The sequence below is a fragment of the Ornithorhynchus anatinus genome, chromosome 15 (assembly GCF_004115215.2).
Source record: "Ornithorhynchus anatinus isolate Pmale09 chromosome 15, mOrnAna1.pri.v4, whole genome shotgun sequence".
Classification (NCBI taxonomy): Eukaryota; Metazoa; Chordata; class Mammalia; order Monotremata; family Ornithorhynchidae; genus Ornithorhynchus; species Ornithorhynchus anatinus.
Window position 1 is genome coordinate 14,314,479 of NC_041742.1, and position 12,648 is coordinate 14,327,126.

General features: G+C 51.2%; 1 protein-coding gene across 1 annotated transcript in view; it reads right to left on the bottom strand.

Annotated features, from left to right (window-relative positions):
• The window catches only part of IL1RAPL1 (interleukin 1 receptor accessory protein like 1), a 527,816-nt gene that overhangs the window by 424,051 nt on the left and 91,117 nt on the right, over positions 1-12,648 (bottom strand). The window lies entirely within an intron of this gene.

Below are 12,648 nucleotides of genomic sequence, written 5' to 3' on the forward strand. Positions count from 1 at the left end.
GGGTCATCGGGTCGTCCCACGTGAGGCTGGCCGTGAATCCCCATTTCACAGATGAGGTAACTGAGGCGCAGAGAAGTGAAGTGACTTGCCCACCGTCACACAGCTGACAAGTGGCGGAGCTTAAGGCAGGGAAGCCCAGGTGAGGCTCACAGTGAATCCCCATTTTACAGATGAGGTAACTGAGGCGCAGAGAAGTGAAGTGACTTGCCCACCGTCCCACAGCTGACAAGTGGAGGAGCTTAAGGCAGTGAAGCCCACGTGGGTCAGGGACTGTGTCCAACCCGATTTGCTTGTATCCACCCCAGCTCCCTGGAGGGTGCCTGGCACGTAGTAAGCGCTTACCACATAGCCCACTTATTATTATCATCCCCATTTCGCTGACGAGAACTCTGGGCCCAGAAAAGCGAAGTCATCAACCCAAAATAGTAACTGTATCGCTTAGGTGGGGGTGCACCGAGTGTCTTGCACTGTATTAACCACTTGGGAGATCGCAACGGGAAGGCCAAGACGCGACCTCTAGACCGTAAGCTCGTTGTGGGCAGGGGACGTGTCACCCGACTCTGTTTTACTGGACGCACCCAAGCGTTTCGTACAGAGCTCTGCACACGCTAAGCACTCCGTACATACCGTGGTTTCTTTGATCGCGGTTCTCGACAGAATTCCCATCTCCTTGTTCCTCTCCCAGTGCTTAGGGCTTAGTAAATACTGTTACGAGTGGAAGGTGTTTTCGTATATGACTTCCAGGCGGCAGGTAGCCGGGTCACGCCGGTCGCCACGCCGGCTGGGATCCAAGATCCACTTGGAGGGTGGGCTCAGAGAGGCAGCGTGGCTCAGCGGAAAGAGCCCAGGCTTGGGAGTCAGAGGTCATGGGTTCGAATCTCGGCTCTGCCACCTAGCTGTGTGACTGTGGGCGGGTCACTTCACTTCTCTGGGCCTCAGTGACCTCATCTGCAAAATGGGGATTAAAACTGTGAGCCCCAGGTGGGACGACCCCATCACCCTGTATCTACCCCAGCGCTTAGAACAGTGCTCTGCACATAGTAAGCGCTTAACAAATACCAACATTACTACTCCTTGGCAGTGAGGATGCCCACAGGGTCCCTGCAAGGGGTGGATGGATCGTAGGCTCTCTGGGGGCCGTTGAAGAAATCGTGGGGTCCCTTCAGGGGCCGGGGGATGCGTCTTTACTGGTCTATTTTATTCTCCCAAGCGCTGAGTACAGTGCTCTGCACATAGTAAGCGCTCAATAAGGAATCAATCAGTGGAAGACCGCGGGCTCCTTCGGGGGGGTTGGACAGAGGGTGGGTTCTCTAGGGGACACAGGGGAGATCGTGCCCTCCTTCCCTGGGTTCTAATCCCGGCTCTGCCCCTCGTCTGCTGGGTGACCTCGGGCAAGTCATTTCTCTCCTCTGGGCCTCAGTTCCCTCATCTGTAAAATGGGGATTAAGAGCGTGAGCCCCATATGGGACAGGGACTGTGTCCAACCTAATGACCTTTTATCAGCGTGGCTCAGTGGAAAGAGCCCGGGCTTGGAAGTCAGAGGTCATGGGTTCGAATCCCAGCCCTGCCATTTGTCAGCTGTGTGACTGTGGGCAAGTCACTTCACTTCTCTGTGCCTCGGTTCCCTCATCTGTGAAACGGGGATTGACTGGGAGCCTCACGTGGGACAACCTGATGACCTTGTATCTACCCCAGCGCTTAGAACAGTGCTCTGTACATGCTAAGCGCTTAACAAATGCCAACATCATTATCAACCCAAGAGCTTAGTACAGCGTCTGGCACATAGTAAGCGCTTAAGAAATATCAGATTATTATCGTTATTATTATTCAGGGGTTGGAAGGGTCGCGCACTCTGAATAGAGGAGAAATAGAGGAGAGAGTGAGCTCCCCAAGGGCGCTGAGCAGGGAAGGTGTTTTAAAAATACCGAATAATCGAGTATGGCGTACGGCGGGCGAAGCGGAGAGAAGCCGGGAGTCAGAAGGTCACGGGTTCTAATCCCAGCTCTGTCGCTCGTCTGCCGTGAGATCTTGGGCAAGTCACTCAACTTGCCTGTGCCTCAGTTACCTCAGCTGTAAAATGAGACCACGAGCCCCACGAGGGACAGGGACTGCGTCCAACTCGATGTGCTTGGCACACAGTACGCGCTTAAATACCATCGCTAGTATTATAATCCAAAACCAATGATTCGAAAGCCTGGATGATCCAGAAGCAATGAACCCCAAGTCTGCTCCACTGTCCGACTGACGAGGGCTCTCGGATATCAAATCAATCAGGTTTTACCGATTAATCTCCTCTGACTCCGAGGCCACGCACATCCCAATCCACTAGGAGTTCAAGTTAAGATTCAGATTATGACAACGAGAAACGTTTATCCTGTTCTCTTCAACGGTAAATACCAGTCTATATAAGCCTTTCAAAAATGTGACAGCTCTTAACATTCCTAGCGTTCAGAGGGAAACACATAAAACACAAACAAAACGTTAGAAAACAAAGTGCACTGCATGATTTAAAAGCAAACTGAACCTCCTATTCTTACAAAATCCTCCAAGATGACTTTTTGGATTGATGTGATGTATTAAGCGACGAGGTTCCGGGAGCAGAACCATCTTCCTCTAAAATGCCCGAAACTACGATATCGTTCTTATTTTTCGCCCTGCTGCTCTCTGTAATACCGGAATCTATCCTATTTGCCAGAAATAACAGTAGATACTAATCATTTCTTTAACTCGTTTACAAGAAGAAAAATTAATAAACTGATAGTGAAGATTTGCACTTGCAAAGGAACCCAATTCACCATTCCCATCCGGCTTCTTACCAATCTCCTTTCCTGGTCTGGATTCTCCGGTCAGCAGGGTACCTGAGCTTTTTAGAGGTAAGAGGATCGCACCCGGAGACAAGCTATTTCTCTCCCTGCCTCCTAATCTGTTCACGAGACCTACTTTTCCCGCGAGTATCTGAGCAACTTTGGATGCGAGGTGAAACGGGATTGAGCGTGCCAAGAGAAAGCTCCTGCGGCCTTCACTACGACTACGACCCCCAAACCTGCTGTTTTGGGAAACTCGGGGGCTTCTGACTTTACCGCGGACGGTAGGAGGCTGGAGAAATCTGACCTGATCTACTCCACTTCCTTTTAGTAGTATAATGATAATGACATTTGTGCTAGTCGTGACTACGTGACCGGTACTGGACGTGGCGTTGGGGTGGATACAAGCAAGTCAGATCGGACACCGTCCCTGTCCCACATGAAGCTCACAGTCTTCATTCCCATTTTACAGTTGTGGCAACTGAGGCCCAGAAGGGTGAAGTGACTCACCCAAGGTCCCACAGCAGACAAGTGGTGGAGCGGGGATTAGAAGCCAGATCCTTCTGGCTCCCAGGCCTGAGCTCGCTCCACTAGGCTGGGCCCCAAACTCTTGCTCTCCTCCACTGGAAAATGGCGCCAGACCACTGCCCATCAACTAATCAATCAACTGTATTTACTGAGTGCTTACTCTGTGCTGAGCAGCGTGGCTCAGTGGAAAGAGCCCGGGCTTGGGAGTCGGAGGTCGGGGCTTCGAATCCCGGCTCTGCCACTCGTCAGCTGTGTGACTGTGGGCGAGTCACTTCACTTCTCGGTGCCTCAGTTCCCTCATCTGTAAAACGGGGATTAAGACTGTGAGCCTCGCGTGGGACAATCTGATTCCCCTGTGCCTACCCCAGTGCTTAGAACAGTGCTCTGCACATAGTAAGCGCTTAACAAATACCAACATTAAATTAAGTGACAGGGACAGGACGATACGATAAACCTGGTAGAACATTCACTAAGTGTTTACTCTGTGCTCAAAGCTGAGCTAAGCATGGGGTAGAAAACGAAAATGATTGTGGGGTTTGCTCAGTATTTACTGTACTAAACCCTGGGGTAGATAGATGATTGCATCTCCAACGGAGCAAGAGCAGAGATCTCCCCGCATACGATTAGGGAAGAGCACGGGCACGGAGTCGGACGACGTGGGTTCTAATTGCGACTCTGCCGCTTGTCCGCTGTGTGACCTGGCGCAAGTCACCGCACTTCTCTAGGCCTCAGCGACCTCATCTGAAAAACGGGGATGAAGACGGGGAGCCCCATGTGGGACAGGGACTGCGTCTGACCTGATTACCTTGTGACGACGCCAACACTTGGAACACTGCTTGGCACAAAGCACGCGCTTAAGAAACACCACTACTATTATTAATGGGGGAGCGAGGATGGGAACCAACTGAATCTTGGCTGCGGGCCTGGGAGACGATACCGACATAACGAGTGACAGGTTGGCACTGGCAAGTGGCAATGAAGTGCTGTGTGGCCAGGGAAAATTTCCATTTTCATCTACCTGTTCGGGCAGGACTGACCAGATTATCTTGTATCTATCCCAGTGTTTCGTACAGTGCCCGGCCCGCAGAAAGTGCTCAATCAATCCAAGAGTCGCATTAGAGAAGCAGCGTGGCTCAGTGGAAAGAGCCCGGGCTTTGGAGTCAGAGGTCATGGGTTTGAATCCCGGCGCGACCACTTGTCAGCTGACTTCGGGCGAGTCACTTAACCTCTCGGTGCCTCGGTGACCTCATCTGTAAAATGGGGATGAAGACTGTGAGCCCCACGTGGGACAGCCCGATTCCCCTGTGTCTACCCCAGCGCTTAGACCAGTGGTCCGCACATAGTAAGCGCTTAACGAATACCAACATTATTATTTATGGATTACAGAGCACTGTACTAACTGCTTGGGAGAGTCCAATACAATGGAGGTGGCCGACACATCCTCAAGAACCTCCAGGGGTTGCCCAACCATCTCGGCAACCGACAGAAACTCCTCACCGTCGGCTTTAAAGCAGGCAAACCCCTTCCCACCTCCTACCTCACTTGGCTGCTCAAATTCTCCAACCCAGCCCGCACACTTCGCTCCTCTATCACCGACCTTCACGCCGTGCGCCTCCATCTCGCCGACCGCTCGCCCACGTCCCGTCCCTGACCTGGAACGCCCTCCCTCCTCATATCCGACTAGCAATGACTCTCCCCGCCTTGAAAGCCTTACTGAAGGCCCATCTCTTCCTCCCAGCTCTGTTCCCGGCTCCCCGTTCGCTCTCTCCCACGGATCGGTCGACGGAAAGCAGTCGGAGCTAACAGGACTGTGGGTGCTGGAAAGTCGGTTCCAAGTGGGGAAAAATTAAGTTCAAAAACGGGCGTATTCCGGTTTCGTGGGGCCCGGCTTGCTTCGGAGAGGGGCTCTTTTTCCCGGCCTTATTGTTTTGGTCTACGCCCGGAGTTCGATGGGTGCAGTGGGTTTAAAGAGCTTTCTAAACTCATTATGCGTTACGCTCATGCGGCTAATTCGATTCCCTACCGGTCCATTTCGAGGATTTGGGGGCCACCTGTTGTCTTCCCAGCACGGTGGCGTCTAAGTGTTCTGCCCGGATCCGTCATTGGGAACGCGATCCGTTGGCGACGGCGGTGAGCTGCTGGCAAGCCGGGCCAGCCGAGAGGACGGAGAGCCGACGGGAATACGGAAGACGGGATCTGGGCGCTTGGGTCTCTGGGACCCAAAGCGGCGACAGTTTGGGGTTTGCCTGCGGGGGATTTGGCATATAAATGCTCAGCCATCACAGTTCCGTCACGACGACAGTCGGGGGGATCCTATCGGGACCCAGAAACCTCCCCTCGCTTCTCTCCGAGTGGGCTTCAAGGAGCGGGATAGTCTGCCTTCGTGGGAAGCTGCTCAGAGCAGAGGATCGGCGTAGACCGTAAAAAAATCATCATCCTCATCGTACGAAGGCATTCGTTAATCGCTAACTACAGGCCCGGTAGCCGGTACTGTGCCAAATGCCCTGGTGGAAAGAGTCTGGGCCTGAGAGACAGAGGACCTGGGTTCTAATCCCACCTCTGCCAAATACTTGCTGAGTAACCTTGGGGTAGTCATTTTACTCCTCTAGACCTCAGTTCTCCTGTTGCCCCTCCGACTTAGAACCACAGGTGGGACGGGGACTGCGGACAACTTAATGAACTTGTAATAATAATGTTGGCATTTGTTAAGCGCTTACTTTGTGCAGAGCACTGTTCTAAGCGCTGGGGTAGACACAGGGGAATCAGGGTGTCCCACGTGGGGCTCACAGTCTTCATCCCCATTTTAAAGATGAGGTAACTGAGGCCCAGAGAAGTTAAGTGACTTGCCCACAGTCAAACAGCTGACAAGTGGCAGAGCTGGGATTCAAACTCATGACCCCTGACTCCAAAGCCCGTGCCCTTTCCCCTGAGCCGCTCTGCTTCGCTGTAAACTTCTATTTGCCCAACGCTTAGAATGGTGTTTGACGCACAGAAAGCGCTTAAAAAATACCTTGAAATACATAAAGATCCTCAGATGTCACACGTCCCCGACCCACAGAGGGTTCACAGTCTAAAGGGGAGGGAGAGCAGGTATCTTATGCCCATTTTACAGATGAGAAATGGAGGGCCTGACCGGTTAAGTGTCTCGGGTAACTCCGGATGAGCAAAGCAACTTGGAACTGAACCCGAGCCCTGGAGGCGGGGGACCAGGGTTCCAATCCAGACTCTGCTACGTGCCTGCTAGGTGACCTTGGGCAAGTCACTTAACTTTCCCGTGCCCCAGTCCTCTCATCACCAGAATGGGGGTTCGGTACCTGTTCTCCCTCCCGCTTAGGCAGTGAATCCCATAAGGGGCCTGGTGATCTCATATCTACCCCAGAGCTTATCACAGGGCTTGGGGCACGGTCGGCACTGGAGAGAAAGCACAATTATGCTATCATCATCATCATCCTTTCTCCAAGGAGCCACCCCGTCAAAGGTCATCGTCGCCATTCAAAAATGACAGAGACCAAAAGGCTTACATCTCTGAACCATGAGGTAGATTTTCCCTTTGTGGGATCCTTGGTGAAACGGCACAATGAAGACATCAAACAATATCGTGTTTCACCCTCCAGAAGAGAACATGAAACCGAGAGTTATCAAATGCCCCTGAGGACTTGAAAGCATTTTAGACCATCCAATTCTACCCCGGGACACAATCGTGAATCAGTGGAAAAACAAAATAAAACCAAATAACGTATTCTGTTAACCAAATAAACGTTATTTGAATAACTCTGACTGCTCTAGGTATGTGTCGCTTTTACAGAAATGCTTAATTTATAAGATTAAATTACCTCACAATAGAATACAGTCCGTTTCATCCTGCATAGTAATGCCATTAATCTCTCCGGTGTCTTGAAAGAGAGTTGGAGAGTTTGTATAATATATGCACATATTAAGAAAAAAAAACACACACAGCCACCTCTGAAGAATATTTGAAAGTTATTATTCACTGAAATACAAAATAATCCCAGGTTATAATGTAATGAACTGAAGTTCATTTTAGCAATTGAGTTTAAAAAAAGCCATTCCTTAATTGAATTGCAAATTCTTAAAACTGCAAATCTTTTATGGCTCAGAAGAACTACTAAGGCTTTTTGTTTTGCCTTCTTCTGTTCCAAAATCACCAAAGCCAAAAGCAAATCCCCAACTCCACTGAATCATCCAGCGGAACGCACTTTGCGCTTCTATTCAACCATCGCAGTCAGGAGATCAGAGCTGAACGTGTCCTAGATTCTGCTACTTTGGCAGATCCTGAGCAGGGATGGGAGGATGGATTGGGAGAGAGAAACGGCATGGCCTCCTGGATAGAACACAGGCCTGGGAGTGAGAAGCACCTGAACTCTAATCCTGGCTCCTCTGCTTGTCTGCTGTGTGACCTCAGACGACTTACTTCAATTCTCTGTGCCCCAGTTACCTCACCTGCAAAATGGAGAGTTAAACAGTGAGCCCCATGTGGGCCAGGGACCGAGTGCAACCCGGTTAGCTCCTATGACCCCAGTGCTCGGTGAAATGTCTGGCACATAGTAAGCGCTTAATAAATGCCATAAAAAAAAGAAAGCCAATCAGACAGGAAGACTGTTCTCTGATGCCTAATGGAGGGAAATTCCCATAGGGCATCTAGATTCAGATGAGACCTGGACTGTACCGGAGCCGTGGACGTGCCCGATTTTCTCTTTGACCGTGTTTCCCTTCTCCCCAAGAACTTCCGGTGGTGGCCCATCCACCTCCCCATCAAAAAGAAGGTCCTCACCATCGGTTTTAAAGCCGTCAATCACCTCGCCCCCTCCTACCTCACCTCACGACTCCCCTACTGAGACCCAGCCTGTCCATTTCGCTTCTCTAATGCCAACCTCCTCACAGAACCTCCATCTCGTCCATCTCGCTGCCGACCTATCAACCACGTCCTGCCTCTAGCCTAGAACTCCCTCCCTTTTCCTATCCGACAATCCCTCTCCCCCGCTTCAAAGCCTTATCCAAGGCCCATCTCCTCCGAGAGGCCTTCCCTGCTAAGCCCCGCTTTCCTCTTCTCCCACTCCCTTCCGCGTCACCCTTTATTGGATGGGATCTGCACCTTTAATTCACCCCTCCCTCAGGCCCATAGCACTTATATCCATATACACAGTTCATTCCCCGCTTCAAGGCCTTATCGAAGGCCCATCTCCTCCGAGAGGCCTTCCCTGCTAAGCCCTCCTTTCCACTTCTCCCACTCCCTTCTGCGTCACCCTTTACTGGATGGGATTTGCACCTTTAATTCACCCCTCCCTCAGGCCCATAGCACTTATATCCATATCCACGGCTCATTTATTAATATTAATGTCTATCTTCTCTAGACTATAAGCTCACTCTGGGCAGGGACCGTGTCTGCCTATTCTGTTACATTGGCTTTCTCAAACTCTTAGCACAAGTGGTCCGGACACAAAAAGTGTTCAATAAACATGACTGACTGACTGATTGTTAATGAAAAGGTTAACTATACCTAGCCGGGGTTTCAAGGACCTGATTTTCTGTGCAAACCCATCAGAGTGTTGATACTCCCTGGCCTTGTTGGCTATCTATTCATTCCAGGCCTCCATTCATGCCGGAACAATCCCTCCTGTCCCAAAACTACTCGATTTCAATTTGATTATTGATTAAAGCCTCTGGGGTGGGGCCTTCTCTAAGGCTTTATTGATAATAGTAATAATAACACTTGTTAAGCGCTTACTCTAATGATAATGATGGTATTTGTTGAGCGTTCACTACGTGCCAAGCACCGTTCTAAGCTCTGGGGTCGATACAAGGTAATCGGGTTGTCTCAAGTGCGGCTCACAGTCTTAATCCCCATTTTACAAGATGAGGTAACTGAGGCACAGAGAGGTTAAGTGACTGGCCCAAGGGCAAACGGCTGAGGATCGGCGGAGCCAGTGACAAACACCGTTCTAAGTGCTGGGGTAGATACAAGTTAAGCAGGTTGGACACTGCCCCTGTTCCACGTGGGGCTCACAGTCGAAGTAGCGTGGCACAGGGGAAAGAGCCCGGGCTTGGGAGTCAGAGTTCATGGGTTCGAATCCCGGCTCTGCCGCTTTTGAAACGATTTTGGGTCCTAGGGTGTTGAGGTTTCTCTGAAGGGAGGGAGCCGATTGCCTCCTCGAGGCAATACAAATACCACCATTTATTTAATCCCCATTTTACAGATGAGGTAACTGAGGCCCAGAGCAGTCAAGTGACTCACCCAAGGTCACACAGCAAACACGTGACATGCCAGCTCGCAATATAATTGAATGAATGAGTGAAATGCCATGGAACACACTAAAGGCACCAAGGACCACCATACCCATTCATTCATTCATTCACATTTATTGAGCGCTTACTGTGTGCAGAGCAGTGTACTAAGTGTTTGGGAGAGTACTCTGTAATATTCAAGAAACACATTCCCTGCCCACACGGACCTTCCAGTCTAGAGGGGGAGACGGTGATTAACGGGGAAGCAGCATGGCACAGAGAACGGAGTCCGGGCCTGGGAGTCCCAAGGCCATGGGTTCTAATCCCGCCTCTGCCCCTTGTCTGCCGTGTGGCCTTCGGCAAGTCGCTTGACTTCCCTGTGCCTCAGTTACCTCACCCGTAAGACGGGGATCGAGACTGTGAGTCCCACGTGGGCCGGCGACTGGGTCTAACCTGATTTGCTTGTATCCGCCCCAGCGCTTAGGAAAGAGTCTGGTACATAGTAAGCGCTTAACAAATACCATTATGCATTATTATTAAGAAATTACACCCTCAGCTACTACCAGCTTCACACGTGAGGTAAGTGGCTGCGCGTTTAGGTGAAGATCTCGCACAGTCTCTCCCGACTGCTGCTTCGGGTTGTCTGAAACGCCAACCGTCACAGCGAGTGGCCTATTCATTCATTCAATAGTATTTACTGAGCGCTTACTATGTGCAGAGCACTGTACTAAGCGCTTGGAATGGACAAATCGGTAACAGATAGAGACGGTCCCTGCCCTTTGACGGGCTCACGGTCTAATCGGGGGACAAAAACAATAGCAATAAATAGAATCGAGAATCAAGGCCCAGAAATCGTCTCATTTCAGCTCCTCCTCTGAGTCTTTGGACGGAATCCCTCGGGACTCCTCCAAACCGGCTTTGTTTTCCTAATTGAAAACTCGAGGAGGCAATCAGCTCCCTCCCTTCAGAGAAACCTCAACACCCTAGGACCCAAAATCGTTTCAAAAGGAAATTTTAAATGAAATTACATATCATTAAAAATTAAACAAAACAAACCGAGCACGTTCCCCGAGTAGGCAAAGCGAGCTTGGAATCGTGCAGTAAGTTACCACTGTTTGGTGCCGAGCCTTGCATCAGTCACGTAACGTCGGGTTGAACGGGAGAAGTGTTCAAACTGGGCTTAATCCATGTTCTGGATAATAATGTTGGTATTTGTTAAGCGCTTACTATGTGCAGAGCACTGTTCTAAGCGCTGGGGGTAGATACAGGGTAATCAGGCTGTCCCACGTGAGGCTCAGAGTCTTCATCCCCATTTTCTAGATGAGGTAACTGAGGCCCAGAGAAGTGAAGTGACCTGCCCACAGTCACACAGCTGACAAGTGGCAGAGCCGGGATCCGAACCCGTGACCTCTGACTCCCCAGCCCGGGCTCTTTCCACTGAGCCACGCCACAGCACGGTCCCTTCCCTTCCTCCCTGTTGCTCCTCCCTGCTCGCCAACATCCCTAGCCCGAGAGGGATTGATTGAGGGTTTACCTCGAAAGCTGGGAAAAGCAAACTGGCCACGTGGAAGGAGCACGGGCCTGGGAGTCAGAAGACCTGGGTTCGAATCCCCGGCTCCGCCGCACATCTGCTCTGTCACCTTGGGCGAGTCAGATGAACTTTTCTGGGCCTCGGTTAACATGGGGATTAAGGCTGGGAGCCCCTTGGGGGACACTGACTGTGTCCAACCTGATGAACGTAGATCTACCCAACGCTTAGTATAATACTGATGGTATTTGTTAAGCGCTTTCTACCTGCCAAGCACTGTCCTAAGCGCTGCGGGGGAGGATGCAAGGTAATCAGGCTGTACCAGGTGGGGCTCACGGTCTTCATCCCCATTTTACAGATGAGGCACAGAGAAATTAAGTGACTTGCCCCAAGTCACACAGCCGATAAGTTGCGGAGCCGGGATCAGAACCCACGACCGCTGACTCCCAAGTCCGCGCCGTTTCGGCTAAGCCACGCTGGGGCTTGACTCGTAGTTAGTGTTTAACAGAGACCATTAAAAACCAAACCAAACCACCTTTCTTTATCTTCTGTTGCACGGCGCTTAAAACATCCCATGCGAACTCACTAAAGCACCTCCGTTTTCTCCCCACCAACTCCAAGAGATCCATCTGGACCCGCGTAGTTCGACGCGTCGACGGCACCGAACAAGTTGACTCAACACCACCTCTCCCTGCGTCTTCCACACTAGCTCCAGTTTCCCGCTGTGCAAAACAGGTTTTCCTCTCTCCCTTCCCTTCCGGCGTCTTGCCCACGGGTCCAACAATCCCACGGAATCCCAGGAAACCGTGCTCTTTGGAAAACATTCCGGGAAAGTTGGCGAAGGGTAAATGGGAGTTCAGAGGAGGCTAATGGATCAACCACAGCTTCTCCGTCTCCGATAGAAAGTTCCTCTCCGCCCGCCTGGTGGCTTCAAAAGAAGCTCGGCCAACTCGTGTGCGATCGCTGCCCGGAGGCGAAATCATCCGTGCCAGACTGCGCTGCAGAGCTTTGAAGAGAGAGAGAGAAGGGAGGTCTAGGCCGAGCATATTTAGCCTTAATCGATTAAGTGAAAAAAGGGCAAAGTCGCCCATTTGGGGGAAATCCGATTTCCCTTCTAAGAGCCCGACGAAAGCCAGACCGAGTCGTGGCTCCCGGGGATTCCGTTCCGACCGCCCATCGCCTCTTCGGTTCAAACGCTCTCCGGGGCTCGAAGACCGGCCTCTCCTCGGAGAGGCAGGAGGAAAGTTTGGCAGCTGGAGGTCAGGAGGGTCGATGAAGGGGTTGGGGGTCTCTCTGCCCTCCCCAGATCTCCAGTGGGGTCTCGGGCCACCTGGAGCCACTGGCAATAGTGATGACAGCGGCAATTTGGTATTTGTTAAGCACTTACTATGTGCCAAGCACTATATTCATTCATTCATTCATTCAGTAGTATCTACTGAGCGCTCACTATGTGCAGAGCACCGTACTAAGCGCTTGGAATGTACAAATCGGTAACAGATACAGTCCCAGCCCTGCGACGGGCTCACGGTCTAATCGGGGAAGTCA